The sequence below is a fragment of the Carcharodon carcharias genome, chromosome 15 (genome assembly GCF_017639515.1).
Source record: "Carcharodon carcharias isolate sCarCar2 chromosome 15, sCarCar2.pri, whole genome shotgun sequence".
NCBI lineage: Eukaryota > Metazoa > Chordata > Chondrichthyes > Lamniformes > Lamnidae > Carcharodon > Carcharodon carcharias.
In genome coordinates this window covers 107,478,046-107,485,779 of record NC_054481.1, presented here as the reverse complement: position 1 = coordinate 107,485,779, position 7,734 = coordinate 107,478,046, and the positions used below count along the sequence as shown (strand labels likewise).

Here is a 7,734-nt window from a genome sequence, read left to right as displayed (position 1 = left end):
TGATCGAATGTAACAAGAGATCTACTCTTTAGCTTGAGGATAGCTTGGGATAGAGATGATTCTAAGCGACCTTGTCAGAGATTGAAGAAAAAGCTCTGAACTGTCTTTCAGACCTGTCAGAAAGGCACATGAACATGATTAGCTGGTAAAAAACAAAAAACTGCAGATGCTGGAAATCCAAAACAAAATTACCTGGAAAAACTCAGCAGGTCTGGCAGCATCTGTTGAAGGGTCATGAGGACTCGAAACGTCAACTCTTTTCTTCTCCGCCGATGCTGCCAGACCTGCTGAGTTTTTCCAGGTAATTCTGTTATTGATTAGCTGGTGATCTCCTTAATAGATAGCTTAGTGATCACAGAGCAGCCATTACAGAATTTTTTCAGCCAGTTTACAGCTTGTTTGGAGCTTGCAGCCAATTGCAATGTTATATGTTCTAAAATTTCTTTGCCATTTAAGAGAGAATTGCTAGATTACAGTGATGTTAAACAAATTTCAATTTTAGGTCTATGTTTAGTGAGAAAGCAAATGGTGTCTGTGTTATTTCTTTTACTGAGGAGTAGAGAAATATCTATTTCATTGTATGATATGGTTGAATGTTCTTTCATCTGCCTTACAAAAATAATACCGCTTACTCAAAGACGCAGTTTGGTAGTAGCATATATCCAATAGGAAAAAAATTACGAATTTATATTCCACTTTTCATGACCACTGGACATTCCAAAGTGTTTTGCAACCAGTGTAGTTATGATTATAATGTAGGAAACAGAGCAGCCAGCAAGCTCCCACAAACGGCACTGTGATAATGACAAGATAACCTGTTTTTGTGATGTTGATTGAGGGATAAATATTGGTCAGAACACTGGAGATAAATTCTGTGCTCCTCTTCGAAATGGTGCCACAGGACTGCTTGCATCCACGGGAGGGGGCAGATGGGAGTTTGGTTTAACGTCTCATCTAGAAGACAGCATCTGGATACATTCCAATAGCTAGTGTGCAATGTAAGGAATCTTTGTTATGACCTCAGGGTCTCACTATTGTCTACATAGATATTGGCAGGAAAGTGAAGGGATCTGGTGTACTTCAAAGCTCTGTAATTAACTCTTTTGGTTAATTTGACTCAAACTCATAAATGATTGTTATGTGGACATTACCGCATCATTGCGTGATTGTTCAAAAATAAGGGGTCGCCCATTTAAAACAGAGATGAGGCAATTTTTTTTTTCACTCAGAGGGTCGTGAGTCTTTGGAAGTCTCTTCCTGAAAAGGTGGAGGAAGCAGAGTCTTTGAATGTTTTTAAGGCTAAGGTGGATAGATTCTTGATAAGCAAGGGGGCGATAGGTTATCAGGGGCAGGTAGAATGTAGATTTCAGGTTACCATCAGATCAGCCATGATCTCATTAAATGGCAGAGCAGGCTCAAGGGGCTGAATGGTCTACACCTGTTCCTTGGTCGTATGTTTGTATTGCACCAGGTGTGTAAAAGGACCCCCGCTTCTGAGTCACACTGATGATACCTAGCTTTCAGCAGGTAGCCATGCTAAGCAGCGTGTAACGGAATATGTGAACATACAGACAACGATGGACAGAAAAAGACTCTCTGGTCCATCCAGCCTATCCCACACAACTGCAATGCCTTGTGCATCACAATATGTACATTCTTTAACCCATCCAAAACCATCCAAATTCTTGGAAGATGCACAATACTCTCGTAGGAAATAGAAGCTGGTCCAGAAAATCACTCTCGCCCTGATTAATATCATGCAACACCTTTCTTGGTACAAGACAATCTCTGTCCCAGCCAGGAACAGGCCCAGCTCTTGCTTAAAGGAATTCCATGAGATTGCATCCACCACATAAGCTGGGAACCTGTTCCAGAGATCCACTGTTCTCTAAGAAAAGAGCCACCTTTTGGCATCTAGCCCAGTTCTGGTCTCACATGGCATGACATCAGATTGTGACCCCTGATCCTCCATATTTAATTGGAACAAACCGTCTCCTCAAAAACAATCTGTTCCCTTCATCATTTTATAAACCTTGACTGAATAACCCCCACATTTTAGAGAAACATAAATATAGACTCCCAGTTCTTTTAAACCATCTGGCTAAGATGATTCAAACTGGGAATTAATGTTGTTTCTGCTTCAATATCACTGACCATCCTCCATTCAATTAACATCAGCTGAACAGAGCTAGCCCAATGCAATGAAAAGATTTCACCAAATCTTGTTCCATACTAGACCAAGCTTCAGCATTAAATTTCCAACTATTTTTTAAAAGCAAATGCAACATCAATTAACGGTAATACTATTCTTCTCACCTAGTATTAATATTATTAAGAAGCTAAGATGAAGGACAAAGGTACATAATGCAGGTCACTGAATAAAAGCAAGATGAGGTAAATCAGGAAGTGTTTTAAAAAAAGTATTACAAATATTAGCACTGTAAATAAACCTATTGTAAGTACTGGATATAAAACTAAGCATCCACTCACATCTGCCACCATATGGCTCATGTAGAAGTCAGTGGTTTACACGTGTTGTAAAATGTGTAAGCTTTATTTCTCTCTTCCACTCCAACGACAGAGGAGCTGATACTGGAGAGCTGGACAAGCCATGCTTTAAATTCAGGAATCGTGAATATGTGCATAGCTCTAAAAAAAACAATTGCTTAAAAGCATGAACATTCATCAACTGTTCACCAACCTATTACCTTCTGTTATTTTGTAGTTCCATAACTCATTGTGTAATCACACTTAACTACATTTCTTATCAAAGCTTACCATATCTTTAATGCTCAGGTCCAAATGACTGGAGTTTCCAATATGTCAATCTGCTGCATTTTTAAAAAGTATTAACTTGTTAAAGGAAAATAACGTTTATTTTCACATTTTCCCCTGTCACTATCAACAGGAACTCACCCAATGTTGTGACTTACTTGTGACAAGACGAAGGTATCTTCAATAAAATGTCGTAGAATTTAGGTTTATATCACAGATATTTGTAATGAAAGGCTGTAAATGCATTGACTCTGGCAGTTTCAGATCATGGCGAATTACCAACGCACTCTGCTCTCTCAACTCAATTTCTCCTCTCCTGACGTCATAATCCCTGGGTTTATGTCTTAAACCTACAAGTGGGAAGCAAAGTCTTTAATCCTCCCATTTAATTCACTGTTGGCCTGCCTAGATATCTCTCGAGAAAAAAAAATGTAAAATATTGTTTTACTGTTATTACACGTTTTAACTGAAATCATGCATTTTGTCTGTGGCACTCAATTACTATAAGAAACAAACAGCAAATTCTGATGTCTTCCTAACCAAAAATGTTACAGCAATCTATCAGCACAGTGTAAGAATATTTTGAATATCATGATTCTGGCATTTTTCAATTTAATTTAAAAGTTATCGCTTGCAAGTTTTGATTTGTTTAAGATGGCAGGGGCAGTTAGAGTTCTAAAAAGAGAAGGGGCCAGGGACCTGATTGAAAAATAGTCACAATGGGACAAGCACCAGAACAGGAGTTAAAACACATACACCAGAGCCGTGCTTTTAAAAAGGAAATCCAAGATTGGGGTTTAAAAAAAAATCAACAACAGCGCACAACGTAACATAAAAGCAAAGCCAGTTTCGAAAATAAAACACCAATTGGGTTTAAAACCAAACAAAAGAGTGGGATTTAAAAAGTAATGGGACTGAAAGACCAAATAACAGAGTGGGATTTAAAGGTGATGTTAGAAAAAAAACAAGCACCAGAGTGGGTTTTAGTGCAAGGGTTCATCTTTCTGTTCCTTCCTTGTTCAAGCCACATAACCTTAGGAACCTGCTACATAAAGTGGAAATGGAGATGTGTTAGCATGGTATACGTAAAATGGTCTAGAATGCCACTCAGTTTAGGGAGGGGCAATGAATGGTGGCCTTGCCAGTAATGCCTAAATCCACAAAGGAATAGAAATTGTGTGAAGAAGTGTTTCCTGACATCACCCCCAAACAGGGTTAGCTCTATTTTTCAGGTTATGCTTCTCATTATGGATTCCCTCATCAGAGGAAATAGTTTCTCTCTATCTACCCCACCAACTACTGTGTTTTGGATTACCAAAGGTTTTTCTTTCATTAACTCATGTTGCATCTGCATTATGTTTTACAGGCTGAGGATACAGTTTGTTAATTTGAGGATTCGCTCATCCATATTTCAATGGGATTTCCCTGGCATTTTCAGGAGGCTTTCTGGTTAGGTTACTCAACTGCCCATTGATGCCATCTACTGCCCTTGCATAGCAGCTTTAACACCCGACCTGACACCAGTAACTATGGCACGGGTATTTGTTAGGCAACTGACAACAAAGACATTTTTATTAAACGTTAAGTATGAATTAATGATTGCAATAATCCCAGCAATAAATTTTTTGTAATTAAGTTACAAAACACATTGTTAGTAGCAATACTAAGATGCTTTGTGATATGCTGTAGTTCTTGTGCCTTGTGCAATCCAAATGTGAATTCCAACATGACTTGTACAGTTGAGATGACAAAATCTAATCTAACTATGTCTCTGGTTCAAGTACTTTCTCCATTGGTAACTTGCATTTTTAGCGACATAACTAGATCTGGGTTGCAGTTGGTGAGAGAATTGGCTTGGGAGATTGGCACAAGACTGAGGGATTCTTACTTCAGATTGTATGCGGTCTATTCAAAGAGGTTACAGTTCTGTTATTTAGGACCAATTAGTAATCTGTTAATTGAGTTCTGGAATTACTGTCTAGGATCCCAATTTTCCCCAAGAGTCCAACAGCATTAATTAGTTAGGCACAGGAGATGATTAGCTCATCTGATGTAAACATTGGGCAGAACTTAGAAATCATGATGTTTGCCATTAAAGGAAAATTAACTCAATTATGAAAATAATTTTGAAATTACAAAACCAGTTTACCAACAAGCCCAAAATTTGCCTTGTCTACATAACTAATATTGATAACTTTTTGTTGCTGATTTACTAATCGTGGTAACAGCAACGTCCTGCTCTAAGCAAATCTGCCTGTGCGAAGTGCAGAAGTGGAAATATTCTCTTACAGGTATGCAAAAAAACAGGTGACATAAGGTCATGGATCTTTTGAGTATCATTGTGCCTCAGTAGTAGCACTCTCACCTCAAAGGCAGAGGTTGTGGGTTCAACTCCCAATCCTGGGACATAACCTAGGATGACACTGCAGTGAAATGTCAGGAAACTTCCTCATTGCTGTCCTTTGGATGAGATATTTAATTAACCTGCTCAGGTGAAGAGATCCAGTGGCATTACTTGAAATTCTTCCAGGGTCCTTTCCCATTCATAGACACACAGCTACTGAAAACATAACGCACATCAGCATGCAGCCTCAAAAAGAACATTACAACCTCACAAAGCTATGATAAATAACAGATTTAGCACTGCATGTTACAGTGACACTTACAGGTACAAGGCAGGGAGAAAGTTAGAACTATTCAGCAAATATTTTTGCCGTATCACTCCTATCAAGTAGCACGTATGAGGGACATCAAGCTGGGTGAAGATTTTCAATACCTGTAACATTGACTTCTATTACAGTGCCATCTACAGGTACAATAGTTACTGTGATGGAAGAAGTTCAATTGGAGCAAACAGCACATAAAAAATTGATGCATCAGGTTACTTTGTATTTGAAGGAGCTATATTATGGTGAAAAAAGCTTATAAAAGGAGGGTAAATTCTTGATGCAACAATGTGTGCTGACATCTATTACACAAAGAACAGATGACATGTTCAGCATTCCTTTTGATGCATCCTCTCCCATGCCCAAACCATGGCCCATTGGCAACACAGGCTAGGAAGGTCTCCATTGTAATTCGCAGTTTACGCTGTCAAACGATTTCAGCCAGGGTGACATTCAGGTGGCTACAAGTGGCCAGTGCCTCTGGGTTAAGGCAAAGGCAGAATCAGCAAGAACACAAGTTCCTGATCAGGTTCGTGATTCTGCTGAAAATTGAACATGAAAGTCAAATAAGGACCGAACTGGGCTCAGCCTCCCACAAGCCTGCGCCCACGTACAATGCCCCAATGGGGCATTGCTGCCTTTACTGCATTCAGTAATTAGAAGCAAAGGAAAAAGAACTTTCAATTACCAAATAATCTCTCTTAATAATGTTGGTAAAGGATTAATTTTGACTAAGACATAGGAGAACTCTTCTGCTCTTTAAATAGTAACATGGGATCTTGTGCATCCAGGGTTTTGATTTAACATCGCATCCAAAAGAATTGAGGATAAAGCAGTTACAATGCAAAAGTATGAAATTACTTGGGAAAAAATGGCAGAGGAATGGGCTAATGGCAGCTGAGCATGTGAATGTGACAAACAGGCATTTGTGAGAGAAGCAATGAAAAGCACGTGCGTGTCATCAGCAAAGCGAGAGAATGTGGGTGCAGCAAACAAAAGCATGTGAGAAGGCAGAGATTGAAGCATGACTAAAAGGGCAGCAAAGTTGAAGTTTATTCTGTCTAATGCATGTTGCAGCAGACCTGAAGCTTTGTATTTAAATAGCACCTTTCTCAAAATCAGTTTCAAAGCTCTTTACAGCCAACTCAGTACAGTACTTTTGAAGTATGGGTATTGTAATGCACAAGACGCAGCAGCCAATTTGCACATAGTAAAGTCCCACAAACAGCAATGTGATAATGACCAGATGTTTTTTTTTAAATCAATGTTGGTTGAGGGATAGATATTGGGCAGGATACCAGGGAGAGCTGCCCTGCTCAAAGAAATGGTGCCATGGACACTTTCACATCCATCTGACTGGGCCATGGTTTACCATCTCATTTAAAGGAAAGTACTTCCATTAGCACAGCATTCCCTCAGCACTGTATTGGACTGTCAGTCTAGATTTTGTGCTTAGATTTCTGTAGTGGGATTTGAAGCAAGCAACCTTTGGACTCGGGTGTGCTTAAACCAAGCCATGGCTAAAGGGCAAGCTCGGTTTGGTGGAAGTTTACAATAACCTGTAGTGCTTGATCTGTGACAGTATAGAAGCAGGTAAGAATTACCACTGACATTTCTCTACTCCCATGACTACAATCTCAAGATACAGGAAACCAAATTCAAGGCGATGGCAGCAAAGGAAATGGCTCATTTATAGTCACTCCAAAAACATGCCATTTCCTACAAGATCAAACAGGTGAGCACCTGGAACAAACAGAATCAGCAACAAGCTTGATGGGACCATGCAGATCAATCTTTACTCAGTATCTAACCTGTGCTCTCTGACCTGGGACAATATAAGAGTAGCGAAAATTACTTATGAATTAGTACCTGGCATACTGACCTGCACAAGAGACTGAAGCACAGCCAGTGTAGAGAAATCTGCCTGAGAGATGGACTGGGAAAACTGCAGAGATATAGCTTAGAAACAAAGTTCACTGAACAGCAAAAAACAAGTTTTAATTATTTTGATTACATATTAAGTCCTCTGCTCATTGGTGTTCCAGTTAAAATTTCCCATTTTTTCCTGATGTAATTATAACCATAATTTGTAATTTTAAAGTACTGAACTGTTACAGTACTTTTCCCATGGTTCAAAAATTCTTGCCTAAGATGCCCATATTTTTCCAAATTTAACACAAAAACTACTAAATCCCATTAAGCTTATGACTTTTTAAAATCTGGAGCATAAGTTTTAAAAAAAAGTCCCTATTCCTCCATTCTTTTAAAGATCTTTTACTTTTTCCCTCTAAAA

The 7,734-nt window shown here is 38.9% G+C and overlaps 1 long non-coding RNA gene across 1 annotated transcript in view; it reads left to right on the top strand.

The window, feature by feature from the left end:
- LOC121288176 overlaps nt 1-4,538 on the top strand; it is a 31,766-nt gene extending 27,228 nt beyond the window's left edge. The window contains exon 3 of the long non-coding RNA XR_005945325.1: nt 4,142-4,538. This is a non-coding gene — a long non-coding RNA (uncharacterized LOC121288176). The remainder of the gene's footprint in view (nt 1-4,141) is intronic.
- The last annotated feature ends 3,196 nt before the right edge of the window (nt 4,539-7,734 follow it).